The sequence below is a fragment of the Piliocolobus tephrosceles genome, chromosome 2 (genome assembly GCF_002776525.5).
Source record: "Piliocolobus tephrosceles isolate RC106 chromosome 2, ASM277652v3, whole genome shotgun sequence".
Taxonomy (NCBI): domain Eukaryota; kingdom Metazoa; phylum Chordata; class Mammalia; order Primates; family Cercopithecidae; genus Piliocolobus; species Piliocolobus tephrosceles.
The window spans coordinates 743,037-764,575 of NC_045435.1; the positions used below are offsets into that span (position 1 = coordinate 743,037).

At 38.0% G+C, this 21,539-nt stretch overlaps 1 long non-coding RNA gene across 3 annotated transcripts; it reads left to right on the forward strand.

Moving 5' to 3' along the window:
* The first annotated feature begins 1,038 nt into the window (after window positions 1-1,038).
* LOC111541803 lies at window positions 1,039-21,200 on the forward strand. Of its 3 annotated transcripts, XR_003309934.1 has the most exons (3): window positions 1,041-1,149; window positions 18,831-18,917; window positions 20,982-21,200. It is a non-coding gene; the product is annotated as an uncharacterized LOC111541803 (long non-coding RNA). The 3 variants fall into 3 exon arrangements; XR_003309933.1 differs by lacking the exon at window positions 20,982-21,200 and having other exon boundaries at window positions 1,039-1,149; window positions 18,831-19,487; XR_003309932.1 differs by lacking the exon at window positions 18,831-18,917 and having other exon boundaries at window positions 1,040-1,149.
* The last annotated feature ends 339 nt before the right edge of the window (window positions 21,201-21,539 follow it).

A 21,539-nucleotide genomic window follows, 5' to 3' on the forward strand; every position in this document is an offset into this window, starting at 1 on the left:
GGTTAGCAACTTCCTTGCTTTCGATTCCAACTTCATTGTGTCCCCTAATCCGTAAATACCTACTTGATTTCAGCCCATTTCCTTGCTGATCTCCAGTGGCACTGGTGTGTGTACAGACACACTCAGTTCCATTTACACGTGCCCGGGGTGTGCACTCACTTAGCCTCACAATCATCCACACTCATATCCCCCCTTTCCGACAATCACTTGCACTCAGTGTCCTCCATTTACTTAGCCCCACTCACTCTCGCCCAACCGTACACACTTGTTCCATTCACTCACACTCCTGGTCGTTCCCTTCACATTCACTATATATTTACTATATATGAAAATATATTTATTTTTCACACTCTTGACCAGCCACCCCACTGCCCTCCATTTAGTCCTACCCGGTCTTACCTAGCCCAACCCATATGCACACCAGAGTCAGCTCACTCACAGTTGCACAGTCAGTCCCTCAAATGCAGTCACTCCCTCAGGAGCTCCTTCCCTCTCACTCAGGCACAACGTCTCATTCATCTTCAGTGCCCTTCACACACTTCATATACACACTGGGTATGTGTCACACCCAGTCACACAAACTTCAGGCACAGCCAGTCCTACCCACACTTATTCACACTTATTTCACTCATGGCCAGCCCCACCCACTCACACCTAGTCACACTCACACGTGGTCCCACACAGTTCCAGTACACCTAGCCTCACACAGTCCTACTCATACTTAGTCACACTCAGTCGTGCTCACACATGGTCCCGCACCGTTCCAATACACCTAGCCTCACACAGTCCTACGCATACCTAGTCACACTCAGTCACACTCACACATGGTCCCACCCACTCACACTCACACCTAGTCACACTCACATAAGATCCCACACCGTTCCAATACACCTAGCCTCACACAGTCATACTGACACCTACTCACACTCAGTCACACTCACACATGGTGCTACACAGTCACGCTCACACTAGTCATACTCTATTCTACTCTCTCTCAGATAATTCCACTCTATTCCACTCTCTCTGTGTCATTTGTCCCCTCAGAAGGATGCAGCGTTCAAGGTTCTATCTTGGAAGCAGAGACTGGGCCCTCACCAGATGCTGAACCTGCTGAGCACCTTGATCTTCCACTTCACGTTCATCAGAACTGTGAGAATTCACTTTCTATTATTTATCAATTACTCAGTCTAAGATATTTTGTTATAGCAGCAGGATCAGATTGAGACAAGGAATTTATACAAATTTAGACTATGCATGAATCCACAAGAATCCAAGTGGCACAAGAATCTAGCACCAAAAGGGCAGCTCCGGGAAAGCTGATTCAGTTTAAAGTTCAAAAGAAGAGGCAAAACTAATTCTAGAAACTTGTTCCCTTGAGATGCTCAGAGACGTGCCCTGGTTTAGAAAGAAAATACAGAATGGAAGCTTTGCTCTAAAAGACAGGTTCTTGCATTAGGAAAAGGGTTACTTCAGACTCATTGGCTCTAAATAAATTAGTCAGGAGAAAACTAATGAATGTCACCATGGAATTATCAATAGGACTTAGCCTTCTCAAAATAGTTGTGAATGGGATAAAAGAGCAACAATGAGTTAACCAGAGAGACTGGAAGGTGTTAATTAGAAAAAAAAAATGTCGTATAGAAACAAATGTTGGTACAAGCATACAAGTAAAATTTTCAAATGTGTCATTAATAATTTCATCGTATAATTAATTTGTAGGCTGCTAAGAATTCTGAATTTACTGAGGAAATGTCTGACTGCCACAAAAGAAAACTTGTCTGGCTTTGGGAAGCAACAGGCTTAGGAAAAAAATTAAAGGCATCTTTACTAGAAGTTCAAGGTGAAAACATTACATTTTTTCTAGTACTTCACTACGTAATCTAAAGATGTCTGGAAAGGAGCCAATCAATTAAAAATATAGCTAGAGGAAACCATTCAGGGAGAAGACTTGTGGCAGTAGCAGTCTGTGCAAATATTTCTCTTTCTGTTTTTCCAAGCAAAAATTAAACCTTGATTATCCCTTTATAAAAACAAGTACTCATTTGCCAGTGAAATGTGTGAACTGCTTCTCTTTAACAGCATAATACCCAATTATTCTCATAGAAAATAATTTTGTTTACATAATTTAAAAAGTATACTGTCTTCTTGGTGTGATTGTTCTTTTTGTGTGTACAGATAGCCCCATTTAAAGTAATATTTAAAACTCTATCTTGGATTTCTTGAGGGGTTCTGGTTTGGTTAGGCCATGTGAGTAGATAAATAAAAAAATGATGCGAATGTGCCGACACAAGAAACAATATTCAAAGGTAGACACCACCCAGGTGACATTTCTTATTGCTACACATATGTGTGTACATGTGTATGTTTGTGTGTATTTACATACCTTTGGGAAGACACAGGTGTAGCCAGAATGCTCTCACATGGTCGTCATTATCAAAATTCTCACAATATATCCATCTCTTCACTTTTTGAGCCCATGGTAGGATTGAATTCCATGATTTCATGGTTCTATTGTATCTGTGTGGGAACCATGTGACTAGTTTTAAGTAAATATTCATGAGCAAAGGTGACTTTGGTTAGTCTCTGGTTAATTGCAAGTCTCTCTGGAGCACCCTTTAACTCTGTGATGTTTGAATGGTGACTGCTTTATGAGCCTGAGTCTCTGAATAACTAAAAGGAACAGAGCCCCCTGTTAACTTGTTATGGACATGAGTAAGAAAGAAATCTTTCTTCTTTAAGTCATCAAAACTATGGAATTGTTTGTTATTGTAACATACCCTAGCCCTTTTCAGACTTCTATAATCTGATAGTAAGGGCAGATTTGGGGACAATTTACCAAAACATTATTATAATTCTGGTGACTCAGTTTGGGAAAAGAAATCCCATTTGACATCAGAGATTCCATCTCCAGAAATCAAGGGCAGTTGCTTCAATTTTTACAGATTCCTATTTGTTTTCGGACTAGACTCCAAAGAATGTGTTGTACTGTACAATTTTTAAGAAACTTAAGCTGAATAAATCACCTGAAAAATTCATTTTTGCCTGTAGAGCTGCTCATGGACTATGTTGAATGGTAGCAACCAGTTCTTACCACCTTGGTTATACCATAGGCAATGCTAGTTTTTCTTAGCAAAGTTGAACTAACTATAACTTTGATTTATAATATATGTTAATATGATGCAAAAATGATAGTTCTTTTGTTTGGGTCTTTCACTGAACACATTTTATTGATTGCAGAATTGTACAGCCAGAGATATTGTAGAGAGGGTTGGGGGATGCCTAAAAATGCTGAGTTTGTTGGCAGAATCGAGATGACTCCTAATTTCTAACAGTTTCGTTTTTCTGAGGCAGGAGCCAAATGTTATATTGTCTTAGCCAAGCTTCTTGAAAGATTAGCCTATAATTTCTTTCGTTGTTTTCTGACATTCTTTCTTATGATCATTAAGTTTTAGTCACCACCTTGACACCAAACTTGCACTGGAAAAGGTCTCTAATTTACTCCAGAGCAACAAGATCTTTGGGTACATTTCGGACTTACTATTTTGATCTCCTGGAAGCTTTAGAAACTGACACATAATTGTTTATGTCAACTTTATTGGATCCCAGGGTCCTCGTATATTTGGGTAAACATTATTTCCGGTGTGAAACAACAGAGTGAGGTTGTTTCTGGATGAGATTAGTGTTTGAATTGGGAGACTGAGTGAAGCATAGTGCCCTTCCCAGTGTGGCTGTGCATCTTACCATCTGTTGAGGGCCTGGACAGAACAAAAAGGTGGAGAAAGGGAGAATTCGCTCTGCCTGCTTGAGCTGGGAAATTAATCTCGTCCTGCTTTCAGACTGGGATTTACACCATCTGCACTCCTGGTTCTTAGGCCTTTAAACGTGGACTGGAACTATGCACTGGGGTTTCCTAGGTTTCTAGCTTGCAGATGGAAGATTATGGGACTTCTCAGCCGCCATAATTATGTGAGCCAATTCCTGTAATAAATCTCTTTATACAGATAGATATAGATGGCTATCTGTATATACAATTGTGTATCTGTATATATGTCTGTCATCTGTCTATCTAATCATCTATCTCCTATTTGCTCTGTTTCTTTAGAGAGCCCTGACTGATACACTAACCAATCATTTCCTTCTTGAAACTCTTTCCTACCATTGTTCCTTGACAGCAGTCTAGCTTGGAGGTTCTGTTTCTTCACTGGAATCTTCTACTCCATATCCTTGGGCTCCTTTTCTTCTCCTTACCATTTAAATATTGGTTAGTATTATTTTATTTTCATTCCACTACCTGAATGCTGATGATTTACAAATCTTTGTCTCCATCATGAAGCTGAGTCATGGGTACAAGAAGTACCTTAAAAATATGCACCTCCTGCTACTTCAATTAGGATGCTCTATGGGGCTTCTATATTCAACCCATCCAACAGAATTCATGATCTCCCCTCCCTAAACATCTCCACTCAAAGTCTGTTCTTTTATATTTCCATTCTTGAGAAATGAAACCTCCATCTGCTAAGCTATTAAACCAGAAACATGAGAGTAATTATAGAACCTTCATATATAAGTGTTTAAATACTATTGTTTCAACTGCCTAAATACCTGTTGAATTTATCTCTCCCCCAATATCCTCATTAAAGCTTCCATATTTTTCTGTCTTCTTGTCCATGAATTAGTATAGATGCTCCCTGACCAGTTCACTTTCCTCCTGTCTTAGCTTCCCCATTTACCTTCCACAGGGCAGTCAGAATGATCTTTCCAAGACAAATCAGAATGTTTCCCTCCCTTGAGGAAAAACCCATCAATGTTTCTGCATTGATTTAGGATTATACTCCGAACTCTTGTATATGGTGCACAATGCTCCTGAGGGCCTAGAACTTTCCTGGTTTTAGCCCTGAAATTCTCGCCATCACAGACAAAGCCTCATTCCCTGGGCACACTGCAATGGTTTATCATCCCAGCTCAAAATATCTTTTTTGTTCTGGTCTTCTTGACTTGTCTTCAAGGTTCTGCTTAAGTTGAGTTTTTCTAAAATCTTATCCCAACCAATTTTTTCTCTAGCCTGAAATGTGTATACAGTACTTGTATGTCCTCTAAGAGAAGGGATTATCATATTCTGCTTTAATCTGGTCTTGCTATACTTTGTGCTTTTTAAAGAGAGATGCTCTATTGTTTTCATCTCTACATTTCAAACACATCTAGCACAGTAATTAGCACCTTATCAGCCATTGATAAATATTTGTTGTATGATATTAGAAAAACTCAGGGCATCCATCTTAATGGTGTGTTCATTAAATAACATCACTCTTTGCTGATTAACTTAGTATTTTCACATTTTTATTGCTTTCACTTTGAAGTACAATCTTTTATTTTTCCTCTTCTATTTTACTACCATTATTTATTCAAAAATAGTGATTATTTTTCTTGTTCTCTTAGTAGATCCCCCGTAATATGTTTAAACTCATTTGAGTATCTTCCTGCTTCTTCCATCCTAAAAGATTTAGACATATTTGGAATAATTAAGAAAATTTCCAAAAAGGATTTCTTACAACACTTAGTGAGGACCAAAAATGTGCCAGGTTCTGTGAAACCTATGTGTAAACTGAGGAGTTTTGACTTCTGTCCTACAAAAATTTACAATCCAGGCAGTAAAGCTGAACAGTCTAGCCTGAAAATCTATTTTAAAGCTTTTTCCCCCTAGTCTCAAGATATAACCTTGAAGCTTACTGCAAAACCCTTTTTTTTCTTCTCCTTAGTCTTAAAATATGACCTTGGAATGTACTTTCTTTGAAACACCATGTCCCTCCCTTTCCTGCCATACACTCCCTCACCTCTGTGCACATTTATCTAACTGTATGCTTGTATCTAATTATGTGCTTACTTAGAAGTTCCAGGGGGCTAATCTTAAAACAGACAAAGCATAGAGACCCAGCTGCCAAATTCCAGAGATTACCTCAAGGCAGTTAGTCAACAACCCGGCCAGTGCTGAGATGACACCAGCCTGTGCTCCAGATGGCCCAAGGCTTCAGATAGCACAAAACATGCAGACCTTGGCCTCAGCGTCCCTCCCTCATGCCTCCCATTCCAAGTTCCCTTTTGTAAGCCTCTCTTCCCAGCCTAAAGTTTGAAATGGTTCCTAGAGGCGTAAGCCAGCTGCATCCCCACTGCTAGCTTTGGAAAATAAAGTCACTTTCCTTTTCACTGCACTTCGTTCTTGTTATTGCTTTTGCAAGTGGTGAGTAGCTGAGCCTGAGCTTGGTTACAAGGGAAGCATATACTCTTAAGAATTTCATTTTAAAAAGCCCCAAATTACGAATATATAATCTAATGACCTCGGAATCTCTTCCTGTAATACAAAAAAATGTCTTTTAGGGATAAATAGAGGGGCGATATTTAGTTTCTTAGGTGCAAAACCCAACCAAAAAAGGCATATTTGAAACAAAACTGAATATTTCCCTTTTCCTTTTATTGATGTGTTTTAAATTTTAGCTGTCCTGTTTTTAATGTTTAAGAGCTTCTTGTCTCTCATTACATCTTTTAAATAGTATTCTGTTCTTTGTTACTGACGTAAACTCGTTTCTCAGAGAATAGTAATGGCAGATTTAAAAAAATGCTTCTTATAACCTGCGTTGCCTCGTCTTCCTTTGTATTCCTATTTTTTCTGTTTTCCCCTATTTCTAAATTTTTTTCTGCTGGAGATTTCTCTAAAACACTTGTGGCAGTCATGTTTTAAGATTGAGACAGTAGAAAGTTGATTGGAAGCTGCAGGCCAAGGGAACTTATTTGCTGATAATTTACAGGGTAGTCCAGGGCAACTAAGCTCTTTCATTAGGACTCTTCAGATTTGGGGTGTCTTTTCTTTGGGACTATTTGATTTATTCTAGGGAGGCATCCTCTCATATACTATCTTGGAGTGGGGCTTTAAGCCCGGCTCTAGCATTCTATAAGCAGGGAGGAGGAAGGAGGCTGAGGCTGGATCTACTATTCACTGTGAAACTTTGTTTATTCAGTCCTATTGTCAGCTCCATGTTCCCACCTTCCTGCCTTCTACTTAGGCCTGGTACCCTAAATCCGAAGCCTTCAGATTCTGTCTTTTAAGGAAGCAGTAATGGTGGGGGTGAGATGTAAGAGGGATAACCACCAAACTGCCAAGGATAGTTGAGAGCGGCGCATATACATATATATATATTTTTTCTTTCTTTCTTTCTTTTTTTTGACATTCTCGCTCTGTCACCCAGGCTGGAGAGCAGTAGTGTGATCTTGGCTCACTGCATCCTCTGCCTCCCAGGCTCAAGCAATTCTCATGCCTCAGCTTCCCAAGTAGCTGGGATTACAGGCGGACTCCACCACCTTTGATTAATTTTTGTATTTTTTGTAGAGACGGGATTTTGCCATGTTGGCCAGTCTTGTCTCAAACTCCTGGCTTCAAGTGATCCGCCAGCCTTTGCCTCCCAAAGTGCTGGCATCAGGTGTGGGCCATGGTGCGCAGCCTGATCTAATATTTTCACAAAGAATTTTAATTAATGCCTCTGCTTTTAATCATGTACATATTACTCCTATTTGAACTATTTTGATAGTTCAAAAGCAGAGTCTTTCAAGGCATCCTCTTTGTAGAACACTGTTCATACTTCTTTCCTATATTAAGTCTGTTACTAATCCTATATCTGTTTCCTATCTTTTAAAAAATTATTGAAGTCTTTCAATTTCAGTAGTAATATTATTTTCTTGCCCTTGGAACTTGTACGTTTTATATTTTAATTCTCATATTGTTATTTGGGGAAATATTGTTATTTCAGGACAGAGAAGAAATAGATGTACATATTCAATCTACTGTTGTTTGAAATAAATTTATGATGCTTTTGTTTGCTAATTTTCCTTTGCAACATTCACTGGTTATGTGAAGAACGTACTCTACTACTTATTCCTTCTAAAGCGATTACACTTTAAATTTGTCCTTTCTAGTCACCGTAAGTGCAATGAGTGTATTGTAGAACATGGCCTATAGATGAACGTGAAACTAACCTTCTTTAGAAATTCTAGAAAAAATCAACTTGCAAATATATCTAATCACTAAAAGCATATTCTGTGCAGATAGTCTTTATTTACTAGTTATCAATTTACTTACTTATTTACTAGTTATCAAAGGGTTATTTTCATGCAAAATAAAGATATACCAATAAAAGCCTTAAAATTTTGGAGGGCTGATTTTTCCACTTCATGATCTTTTTTTAAAAATGTCAGACATGACTAAGGAGTGAGGTCTTTTTCCTTCGTTTCTATATAGCTATAAAACCCCTTTCAATCTCCAGGTTTTGTTGATTTTGTTCTCTGTCTTTATTTTTTTTTTTTTTTTTACTTTCTATTTCCTGCACTCTGGTCAAATCACCCTCACCACTCACTGGCTGTAATGAAAATAGCAAATACCTTCCCTGCAGCCTGTCTTCCCCTACCTCAGCCTGTTCTTCACACTGCCACCATAATGATGTTTTAAAGACAAGTATAATCATAATCCTAGAGCAGAGATTGTTAACCTGAAATCATCCATGGTTGATCAACTTTGTAAGTCTTTGAACCCTTTACATTATAGACTAAAAATAGTGTTTATGATTATTTTATTTAGGGGAGAAGCCTAGGTATTTCATCCTATCCTTGAAAGAGTCTGACACTTCTGACTTTTAAAAATCACTCCACAGAGAATCAAGTTGATGAATAATGATGAGAATAGCCAGTGATCTCAACACAAATGACTACCAAAATCTCTATTATTTTTCTGGAAGCAAGATCACCAGAAATCTAAATGGCATCTATGATTGATTGGTATTCTCTTCTCCCCACATAAGAGTGGCAGAAGAATGACTGTTAGCCAAGTGTCTGTCAAAACGAACTACAAATATATTCATTAGAAAACAGGCTGTTAAAATGGATCAGGTATAAATATGTTTTGCATATCACAAAAGACACCTAAATTAAGGAAAGCTGTGAAAGAGCAGATAGCCATTTTTCAATTACATATGACCAATGTGGTATTTTTTGATATCTTAGTCAGTAATTCAAAGGTCTGGAAATGCCATACGTGCCTATGTAATTTGGGGTCACTGCTTTTGATACAGGCAGTGAGTCTAGAAATTTCTACCTTACTCAGAACAATCATGCTATGACTTTTTCCTACTAGTGCAATTACCAAGATTTCACACCATTTAACATTTTATGTTTATGCACATGAATATTTACGGGGAAATAGACTTGGGCATTAAAAAAAAAAAAAACAGTCATTCAGCTTCCTTGACTTCATCAGGTTGTTTGTGGAGAGGCTATTTCACAAACACACAAGCTACAAATCAAAGCTATATGACACCTTTTTATATTATCAGGCAACATGGTGATGAAAAAAATGAAATGGAGTTTGTGAATTTTATTACTCAGGGTGACAATTTAATATGTGGGTGATGGTGTGCAGCTCCCAAATGAGATTTGTTGCATCCTCAGAACTGCATAAAATGTCTAAAGAGAGGGGCAAGCTTCCATGTCATATATAGACAGACTCATTGGATCTCCTGAGGAAGTTAGATTGGAAACTTGTAAGTCCACAGTCATTCACAGATGATAAAGTGTGTGAAGTGGAGAGCAGGGAGAGGCTGTGCTTGCGTGAAGAATTTTAATGACTTAATGTTTCTTCTTATTAATTTTAACATAGAGAGGGCAGTGGGATAAGGAAGTCACCAGTCTTGCATATGTCGTTTTCTTCTACAGATGGTACAAATGGTTGATTTGGTACAAGCATCCTACCAAATATGTATGCAGGAAGCCAAAAAATAGAATCAAATCAAACATGATTTTACAGTTGTTATTATTCCTAAGAATATCTGTGCTCCCATAGGCATATGTCTTAGATAGGAGAATGCTATTGGAATTTCTGGTCTCTGCATTGAGGGGCTGTTGGTCTTTTGGAAAGATGTGCTTATTGAATGGGACAAGCCAGATCCAAGAAGCATCGCTAGGGCTGCTCCCAGAACTACTTGTGATTCAAGGCTCTGCTTCTCCTCTGCACATGAGACAGGTGAGTTATGTTACTTCCTAGGTAAGAAGGAGGGGAAGAGGTAAGTTACCTGAAATCATCTGATGCATTATTATCCCCTTCAGTATGGACATAATGTCAGAAGAGGATCACTGAATCAGACAGGATAAAGCATTCTTTCAACCTCCCTGCTGGGGGCTTGTCTGTCCTGCTGTGCTGGACTAGACTGTGCAGGTGAAAACCAGATGAACTCAAACCACTTGTCTGATTAAATGGGCCAACTGTTTCAGTCATTGCCCAAATAAATGGTGTTTCTGTGCCAACTTTCATGTGTATACTTTGGAGGAAATTGTTACTTCCTATTCTGATCTCATCTTTTTCATAGGAATCTTAGAAGTATTGGAAAGCTGTTTTGAAATCCATTTTAAAACCTAAGATTGAGACTCACAATTTTTTTTCCTTTATATAGGTATTCTCAGTTTAAATTGCTTTACATTTTTACCTTTTCATTTCACAAATAGAAAGTAATTTATTTTGTTCCTCTTTGAGGGTGCTAGAATAGGATCACTGATTAGAAACTGATAACCACCCACTTGAGCCAGAATTTCTATCTTCTTATGAAACAGCGCTAAAACATTTGATATAAAATTCCTCAGTATTTTTCAGATCAGACTCTCATTCATTTTAACATACCTACCTATGAAAGATCAGAACATGTGCTTTCAGGCTACTATTCCCTTATTAAATCAGTGAGCAAATGGCCTTAAAAGGGATTCAATTGAAATCAAAAAAACATTGTTTGAGTGCCTGTTGTATGTCAAGCCCCTTGAAAACACTGGGGAGAAAAAAACAAATATTATAGCGTATAGGAAAGTAAGTAAAGATATTTAACAAACAACACTAACAAAATGTGATAAGTGCTGTGATAGGGAATTTGGCTGTGTGATTTCAGTGTCAGTGGATTTCTTATTCAGTTAATCTCATCTGCCAAAGAAAATATTTTTGTAGCGAGGAAATGTCACCTCTGTTCACCATTGGAAATTACTATTTATCAAGTTGTCATTTACTTGGATACTGTTATCAGGTATTGTCTAACAGATAATATAGAGGGAAAATAGAACTATCTTCAATAGAGCCCCCTTTGACTTGTAAACTGTGATACTCATAATGTTTAGTGCATGGTGTATATTTAGCCTCCTGCCCATCTGGTCTTTTGTGGAGGGACTGAACAATTGATTTCCATAAGATCCAGTATTAATGAGAGCCCTCATTGTGGTTATTTTTATTACTCTCTTTCTTGAGCCATTGTTTTCCGAATGAGAATATTTACTGGGTACAAATGTAATTGCTTCAGAGATTTCCAGAAAAGGTGCTAAATTCATCCTTATCCCAAAGCTGAATTTTAATTGATCTTTTTTCCTCACCGACTTTTTCAGTTTTGTTTTTCACCACTTACAAATAAGAATCAGCTGCATGTTCCAATCCTGGAGATCTCTGAGTTTCCAAACTCTGAAGAAAGGGGCAAGAAAGGAGGAGTTAGGGATGCCCTGTATTCGTTCCTATGTGCCTTTCATCTGTCTTATACCTGCTGCATGAGGAGCTGACGCCAACACCCAAAGCCCTGGACAAAGACTTCCTCCACAGTCACTTTCCTCTGACCCACGGGAACCTCCTTGGTTCCTCTCCCTCTTGCCTTCACAGCTGGACTTCCCCTTGTCATCTTGCCCTGTTGGGATCTGGCACCCGCAGAGCTGCTCTGGAAACCCCATAGGGCCTATCTCTGGCACTTGTACTACTCCACTCGCTCTCAGTAATGTGGGTGTGAGGTGTCCCGTCCCCTCGCCTAGTCCTTTCATAACATGGCTGGAAAGTCTTGTATGTGCTGTCCCCAAAACAGATCAGACAATGTTGACCCAACAGAAGGAGCATGGTCACCTCAGTCCTGGTGGGGTGGGGGGTTGGGCGGGGGGAAGTACACAGTGAAGGAGGCCTTGGATTTGGAGACAAAACTCATTTTGGGAACCTGGAAGCTCTCTGGAACTGGACACAAACTCTTGTCTCTGTAGTTTGCTTACCCAGGGGACTTGGCTAAGAGCTAGTGAATAACTTGTATAAGTATTATATGACCTTAATACGTAATATTGTTTAGCCTGAGTTTTTGATACAGTTTTCAACTGCATGCTGTTCTAATTCTGTCTGAGTTTCACAGAATTATTTCTCCAGAGTAAATTGACTTATTCTTCTGAGCAGAGCCCAGGTAGCCTAGTTATCTTAACTGTGAAGAACTGATAGAGCTCTCTATCTCCTTGGGGGATGTTTAAAAATACATAAAGCAAAATTATATCACCTTAAGAACGTTATGAGTTTCAAAGCATGCAGTCAGCCCTGCCAAATTTTCCTCTGCCTTTGAGAATTGGAATAATTATTTTAAGTGCAGACAAAACTTGGTTTCTCTTGCAGGCAGATTTTTGTGATTGCACCCTGGACTTTCGTTCAGAATTCTTTTCAGTTTCTTAGGAAAGCTAAATGAAGTTGCTGCAGTAAGGCCAGAGGGGGGCACCAAATAATCGTGATTGATAGAGTGGTTTGGCTGAGCATTTGCGGGAGGCTCAGGCATCAGGCCTGTGAGCCTCTGTGTCTGTTTTGAGCATTTTGGGCATAAAACATATTGAAGTCTCTTTGTTTACCAAATCATCATCAAGCCAGGAGCTGACACCCGAGCTTCAGTGGCCCAAAACGTACTCAGCTAATGGGGAAGCAGCAGTTGGCAGGATCTGTGGTTGTAAACATTTTAGAAAAATTTCTTCACTCTTTTTAGCTCCTTCCTTATTTCACTTATCAGAGTTGAACTGTGGGAAGAACTGAGAAACAAACTCTGCCATGCTCTTGGAAGGCGAGAATACAGAGATGGGTCGTTCTTTCTGAGACAGAGGAATTATTGGCAGTTTTCTAGCATTAATTGTTCTTGATAAATTGCTGAAATATCTATTTGGTCTTCAGGAAACTGGGGAGCATTCAATACCATTTAAAGTGTTTCTGCATTGTTGGCTATTTCAGAAAAGTTGGCTTCTTCTGCTGTATTTCCTAAAGCCAGATTTCCAAATTCAAATACAACTTTCCACCACAAATGTTGCAATTTATCTTGTATGGAAAAGTAGTGTTTCATGTTTGTTGGTAGTTACTACTCCCTGTGATCTGTAGTTTGCTTAGATGTCCTTATTTATAGTGAATTAATTTAGAGCAGTGGGCAGGGGCCAGGGCCAAGGAGTTGGAATGTCCTGTATTCAATTGAGGAGGGTCTAGGTACGCTTACTTCATTCTTTGTTAATACATGATGGATTCTAAGTCTTCTTGCAAAATACGTGTGGATACAAAAGTGATTAATTATGATCATGTCACGTTTGAGACTGATTTAAGTCCTGAACTATGATCTGTCACCTCAGTTTTCCTTTTAGACTTTTTGTATGGTTTAAAAATATTTCAAAATATTTAAGAATATTTCAAAAGTGTCCTTTGACCATCTCTTTTCGTAAAGTAAAATCTGTGATCATGGGGTTACATGACAAGTGAATTCATGCACACAGAACAATGCTGACTCAGGGAGACAGAGACTGTGAGGGTTCTTATAAATGCTGACCCCTTCCTATGCCGACATCTTCACTTAGTGTTTACGAACTTGAGCTCTGGAGCCAGATTACTTGGGTAGGAATGTAGGCCCTACCACTTATTATCTATATGACTTTGGCAAGTTACTGAGCCTCTGTGTGCCTCAGTTTCTCATCCATAAAGTGGAGTAATGGTAGTATCATAGAGTTAGCCTGAGAATTAGATGAGTTACACATAAAGCAGTTAGAATAGAACCTGGTGTATACAACTTCATAAGTACATGCTAAATAAATGTTTTAGGCCAGGCAGGGTGGCTCATGCCTGGAATTCTAGCACTTTGGGAGGCCGAGGTGGGTGGATTGTCTGAGCTCAGGAGTTCAAGACCAGCCTGGGCAAAATGGTGAAACCCAGTCTCTACTAAAATACAAAAAAGTAGTTGGGTATGGTTGTGCGTGCCTGTAATCCCAGCTGCTTGGGAAACTGAGGCATGAGAATCGCTTGAACTCAGGAGGTGGAGGTTGCAGTGAGCCAAGATCGCACCACTGCATTCCAGCCTGGGTGACAGAACTAGAGTCTGTCTCAAAAAAATAAAAAAATAAAAAAAGTTTTAAAGGTGATATAAAACCTATTATGTCAGTCCTATAGAATTTTTCCAGAGAAATTTACCATCAGTTGGTTTTTATATGGGCATATGTTGACTTAGTTGTTTCCTGTGCCTAGCTTCCTGACTGGTATCTTAGGACCCTGCTGTTCTTTTATGCCTATAGAAACCTTTGGCCGGGCGCAGTGAATTGCATCTGTAATTCCAGCACTTTGGGGGGCTGAGAGGGGTGGATCACGAGGTCAGGAGATCAAGACCATCCTGCTGGCTAACATGGTGAAACCCCATCTCTACTAAAAATACAAAAAAAGGAAAAGCCAAGCGTGGTCGCGGGCGCCTGTGGTCCCATCTACTCGGGGAGGCTGAGGCAGGGGAATTGTGTGAACCCGGGAGGCGGAGCTTGAAGTGAGCCGAGATTGCGCCACTGCACTCTAGTCTGGGCAACAGAGCGAGACTCTGTCTCAAAAAAAAAAAGAAACCTTTAAGAGAGAAGAAATAGAACAATCAAAATCTTGTACAAAGATCATATTACAACCGACTCTTCAACATAATTTATTTAACAAACATTCATATAGCACTTACAATGTACCACACATGGTTTTAAACACTGTACAAATATTAACTCAGTTAATCCTCATTATAACAGAATACTTGTTGAATTTCAATTAAGTGATGTGGGAAAATCCTCTAGCCTGCTGTCTGGCATGATAATCCTTTAATAAATATTTGTTGAAGGAATGAATACCTGTGAGTGACTCAATCAATCAGTCTGCCTTGTTTGGCTAACAAAAAAGCAAACAATACAGGAGGATGTTATATTAAGTGGCCTAATGTGTTCTCTGAAACTGGAAACAATTGAGACTCTTTATCCACAGCTGTATTCAGTTTGTACTGAAGGGACTAAAGTGGCCTAAATGTTCCTGTTCCTTTCTGAATATTAAGTCACTTGTTATTTTGATATTAAGCTTAGATGTTTAGATGTCATAGAATTGGTAAAGTCTTGGTGACTTGTAGGTGTTACACTCCACTTATATTGAATATCTTAGTGTACCATTCTAAATTTCCATTTTTATCTTTATTTTGGATTTTGAGCAGACAGTATTATGATTCTGTTTAAGACATGAAGACATGACAGTTTTCCTTCACTCTTTCAATTGCTTTCTTTTGTTTTAATCTTGGAAAACATATTTGCATCATATTTCTTAATTTGTCACAGCCTGAGAAGTGACATTATTGAATGACAGTCGGAGCTTGAATATTGTGCTTTGAAATGCCATTGAGGATACCATTATTCATGTGACAGCCCTGAGAAGATTAGCAAATAACTACTTAACATTTTATAATGCTTTATCATCATAAAAATCTACATATTGAACTTGAGGAATAAATTACTTAAAAATATATCATTTCTATTCAAACACCATTTGGAAAAATTTGAGAGATAAATGCCAGTTTTTAATGAAGCTACAATAAATGTTTTTTTCACCATGTTATTTCTCCAATCAATTGTAGATTATTTTTATAATTATTAAATTAGCTGCATTTAGCCCTAAACCCTACTTGTTGAAACACAGTTAACATGATAGAAGAGAACCAATGTAATAATAATCTAAGACTTCAATAGTCTCTGTGCCTGTCTCTCTTTTCTCTTCCTTTCTAGGTACCAATGAAATGATCTCTTCCTAATCTATGACAAGTATCTGGGAAGGTGGAATTTGATTTAATTTTTTTTTTTCTTTTTGACATAGAGTCTTGCACTCTCACCCAGGCTGGAGTGCAGTGGCGCGATCTCAGCCCACAGCAACCTCTGCCTCCTGGGTTCAAGCGATTCTCCTGCCTCAGCCTCCCGAGTAGCTGGGACTACAGATGCACGCCACCATGCTCAGCTAATTTTTTTAAATTTTTAGTAGAGATGGGGTTTCACTCTGTTAGCCAGGATGGTCTCGATCTCCTGAACTCGTGATCCGCCTGCCTCAGCTTCCCAAAGTGCTGGGATTACAGGCATGAGCCACTGCGCCCAGCGGAATTTAATTTTTAAAAATGAAAGTGTTGAGATGTGGTACTGAAGGGCACGTGGAAAAGAGTGGGCGACCTTCCACGAGGAGCTCAGGTCCCTTTGGTGGCTATGAAGAAGTAGAGAGGAAAAATCAAATCTGTAACCTCTTATCTCTGAAACTAAATATTGTTGATACTGTCAGAGTAGACATGGGATTGTGGGCAATTCCTGGTTTCAGGGAAGTCAACAAATCTTCTGAAGTTACAATGTAGTTAAAAATGACAGTTGAGGAGTGGGATTGCTCTGTGCCTCACCCGGTGGTCAGAGGTGTAAGGTGGGTTGAAGTTTATAAATTGACAGTCAATAAAATCTGTCCCAACCCAGGGAAGTAACTGGCAGACTTGAAGCCTGAGAAGAAGCTATTTGAGGTCTACTCAAACTTGAGTAGCTTCTATTGCAACTTTGACACCCTTGTTTCATATAGCTCTGGGATAGAGGCAGAGGGGTGGTCTCTTGATTGCATGTTGGAGATTTCCTATGGGATGAGGGGCAGAGTGATGAAAAGACGACATTATTGGTAAGTGCAGATTTCAGTGGTGAGCTGATGCTTCAAGTTTTGGTAGTACTGACAGTGGACAGCCCCTCAGTAGGATGAACAGGTTTCTGATAGGAACTGTGACACCTTCTAGCTTTAAGTAAAACATCTGAATTCTGTCTCCAGAGGTAAGAGGCACAGACTGTTGTTCTTAGATACTAGGATTCCAGGATATTACAGGATGGTAGTATGGGGCAGGCTGTCTGGAAGAAAAGATACTGGACTTGTTTAGTTTGGTTATAAGCTTGTCCGTGTCAGTATTTAATAAACATTCAGGTGGCTCAACGAATTTTATGGGAAAAATATTGCATGACAGTAGGAGCTTGAATATTGTGCTTTGAAATACCATTGAGGATATCATTCACATGACAGTCTGTAGAGCAGGAGCATCAAGTTCAGATTACCCATCCGTATATCCACTCCCATACATATATATTCAAACATGCTGTAAGTTCTCATCTACTCCCTTCTGCCCTTTTTCCTACTGGAATGAAGGAATCTCTTGACGAATCTGCCCCATCCTGGTCCTCACCCCCACACCCCTATCAAGTCAGATTGGTCCCCTCAGCCTTCCTGAACTTGCCTTATTCATTATCATCCTAAAATACTTCTCATGATATTTCTCTTACCTGGTTGTTTTCAGCTTTTCCTTTTTGCCTCCGTGAATGTTATCCATTCTTTAAAGTTGAATGACCCTTCTTTGGCTGCTTTTCCAAGCTTGTGCCCTTTCTACAACTTCATCTGTCTCAATAGATTGAAAACTTCTTCAGAGTAAGGGCCACATTTTTGTTTTCTTCTTTGCTATATTCTGTGTACTGTACCACACTCTGGTGATGTGTGACTACAAGCCAGGTAATGGAAAATCCCAATTTTTGCAAAAAGGAAAATTTTGCTTAATCTGCTTTGTATTCTCTAAATAAACTTAGCCGCTGCCTTCACAAATTACAGATTGCTTCTGATAAGTTCATTTTTAAAAATGGAATTGAAAGTCCCCTTTTGTTTTATTTTACATTTATCCCCTTGAAATTATCCTTGACTATAATCATGGTCAAAGACTTGAAATAGTTGGAAGCTTCCTCAGGTGGACAAAGGTGCTGAGATTAGACGTTCTAAAACATAACTTCAGTCATTAAGGCCATAATCTGAATTAAGTTTCCTAGTAAATTACTGAAGAATGCTTATTTAAGTCTTCTGATCACTGTACCTTGTATGTATCAAGACGTCGCTTTGTATTCCATGAATATGTACAATTGTTATTTGTCAATTAAAACAAATAAAAAATTTAAAAACACACATAAAAATAAGTTATCTGAAAGCTTTTAATTGAAAACTGATCCACTTAGATAGAGGTATCATTGCAAGCTACAATGCTCAAATTTATGATATTAATAGTGAAATAATTTACTGTAACAATATATTTAAGCTCCCTGGAACCTTAATGTCAAGCATATTGTTAGGCACACATAGTAGGTTCTCAATACATATTTGGTGGAAAATTGATATATTTTAATGTATGTATATTTGAGTGAGCTATTTCTATTTTTGGTGTTCTGTCCTGATTTATAATGAAATCTCTCAATCCGGTTTATTTTAGCACATTACCAAACATAATGTAATGAAATAGAAAATTCTGTTCATACTAATTTATGACCAAATCTAAAACCTCTTTGAAATTAGTAGAGGTGCCTTTGTCTTCACAGAGCTTGGAAGACAGTGAACCATTTTTCACAGAGATTGTATTTAGTTATTTTCTTATTATAACTGTATTTTAGCACAGACTGACAAACAACTACATCAGCATTATCATCTTTATCCTGTATTCACAAACATTTAAATTAAATTAGTATTCTTTCGGTTACATATAACATAACTTAAATTCTGGATAAATGGTTACTTTTATAGTTGCATTATGGACTTTGGCATTATTCAAAGAATACATAATTTAAATTCTGACAAGCTTTTAAAACATTTTCTTCTAAGCAATGCCTGCAAATTAGTCTTTTCCTTCCTTTTTTAGACTGGGGCTGTGGCTGAGATGTCACATGGGAGATAGGAGCATAAATTTCTGTTGTATCTGGATGGCGATGAGCGGGAGGATCTATGGGTAAGAAGAATCACAGTTACGGATGGATTCTAGAGCCTGCTTGCTGATACAGGCTTGCAACTGTGGACTTTATAAGCTTAGTTTTTAATCTGCTATCAGCTAGCATAACACCATAAATGCATAAAAACCTAAATATTTAGTCTTAAGAGAAATGCTGCCTTGACCTGACCCTTTATCCAAATAAATTGACAAATATCTCATTCTCTAGGATGCCAGACAAAAATACCAGTTGCAATGTTTTGTTGCATACAGCTCATTCTAATTTAAATTAGTGGCATATAAAGTCATCATCTTGCTTGAACAAACATCTTATTAAATTGAGTATGTCTTTTATCCCATGAAATAAAATTAATTTTGAGATAGTTATTTTTCAGTTGCAAATTTATTGAGTTAATAGAAAGCAAGTTATATAGTCTTCCAAATAATATGTTACATCCACTTGCATTTTGTTTTTCTTCAGCATTGTGTGGTTTTTAGAAAATATTGCAAGTTAAATATACTAAAGTGGAAACTGAAAGAAAATAATTAGAGATAGAGCAATAAATTTGCAGATAAAGATTATTTTTAAAATAAATGTTCACTGTAGTTTTATTTATATAAAAAAAAACAAACTACCCAAATCTTCAAATAATAAAGACACTGTTAAAAAACTGTTACCTTTCCATTTATGGATTATTAGGTAGACTTTAAAAATACTTTAAAAGATGTTTTAAAAGGTTATGCCAGTTTCCCTAATGTAAAAACAAAGTAAAACACCAAAACAAATCCCCAGAAAACCAACCTGTATATTCATTATACCAACCAATTTCATATACATTAGAATTTTTGTTTGTAAATAGACGAATGTGCATAAGACAATGTGTTAAAGTACAGACACTTCATACCTCATACAGATTGAGTTCTTACTATGTATTCAGTTCTTACTATACTCTAGACTCTTGGCTAAGCACTTTCAGGGCCTTATCACATTTAATACTCACAGGAGCACAATGAGATTGTTCTGGGCAAGCTGGAAAATCACACTGTCAGAAACTGATTGGCTGGGTGAATACTTTCAGATCATTTTGAAGTTGAAAATCACAGGCAAACGCTTTAAAACCATGCCAGTTGTGTATTGGAAGGAATTAAACATGCAAATGTAGTGAGTGCAATAGATTTTAAGAGTGTATTTCTTCGGAGGTGATGCAGTAATTGCTGTTGTTGGGACTGTCTCTTGAAGTGGAAACTAGACGAGTAGGTTTAGACATTAACATTCCTAACAGTGATTTGCTCCCTCTGTAGCCTTGGATAGAGCACCTGTCCCTTAATACGTTAGAGCTGCCATATAATAAACTGCTTTGTCCCAGCTAAAAGGAACAGTCTCTTTGATGGAACTTGAGCTCCAGTCATGGTGATTTTCCACTAGGTACTTCAAAGAGGACATCCTCTTCTGAAGAACAGAAGAACTTGAAATGTTTGGAGCCTAAGGTTTCTAGGATCTTCTTTTGCCAGTCTTCCCCATTTATTGCCCTCCTCCCATCAACCACACTGACATTTGAGGGGGTAAAGAGTGTTGCATAAGGGTTTGCACTAGGGAGTCCATTTTCTGCTAAGAATTATTATATTACATAATGTTGCCAAGACATACAGATGAACAACAACTGGGTTTTAATACATAGAAGAATCAGGCTTGTTTTGCTTCTTTAAGAATCATACATAAAAATTGGTGGCAATTTATTTTTGCATGTGAGGAAAATAAAACACAGAGAAGACTGTAATTTCACTAAAGTCACACATCTACTGCATGAGAGACAGAGTCAGAATTTCAGCGCAGCTCTGTCTGGCTTCAGAGACCTTGGTTATTCCCGTGGTGGGACCATAGATTATATTTCTTCCTTTAAAAAATATTTCCTCTGTATTCTTCTAAATCTTAGATGATGATATTGCTTTTATAATTAAGCAATACATGTTATAAAATAGAAATAAATTATTTTTATGTATGCTGAAGAAATGAGAAAAGAGATTTTTCCTGTTAAGGAAAAACAAGTTCCTATTCTCCTTTTCCATTCTTCTTTTCCATTGTAGACTGTTTGCTGTGTTTGCACCTGCCATCTTATGCAGAAATGACCTGAAGACAGACTGAAACAACGTGTTCTACAGCCTGAAAATATCTACCTTGACTTACAGTTTCATTAATGCTGGTGTGATCAGACTGGGCAAAAATTAGCATATGTTACTAACTAATCTAATTCAAGTGCCAATTCTTAATAAAAACTTAAAACAATAAAAGCAATTCAGAAAATATTTACTATTTGATTTCTTCAAGCTCCAAACAGGATTGTGCTTAGCTGTAGAAACTTGAATATATGCAAATCTACATGGATAGAATTATTAGTCTTCTTTAGGCCAGGTGTGTTAGCCCCTCAGGAAAGGAAACTAAAGTTTTGGAATGTATTTTTATTCATGAACCTGCTCTCTTTGAGACTTCTGAGGAAACGAGTTGCTGGGCAGATGAGTAGAATATGTTACTACTGTTCTGACATTTCTACCCATCAAAACTAGCTGATATAGTATACTTTAATGACCCTTCTGTAGTCAAAACTGACATTGACATTGACATTAACAGAAAAGATTTGGGACAAA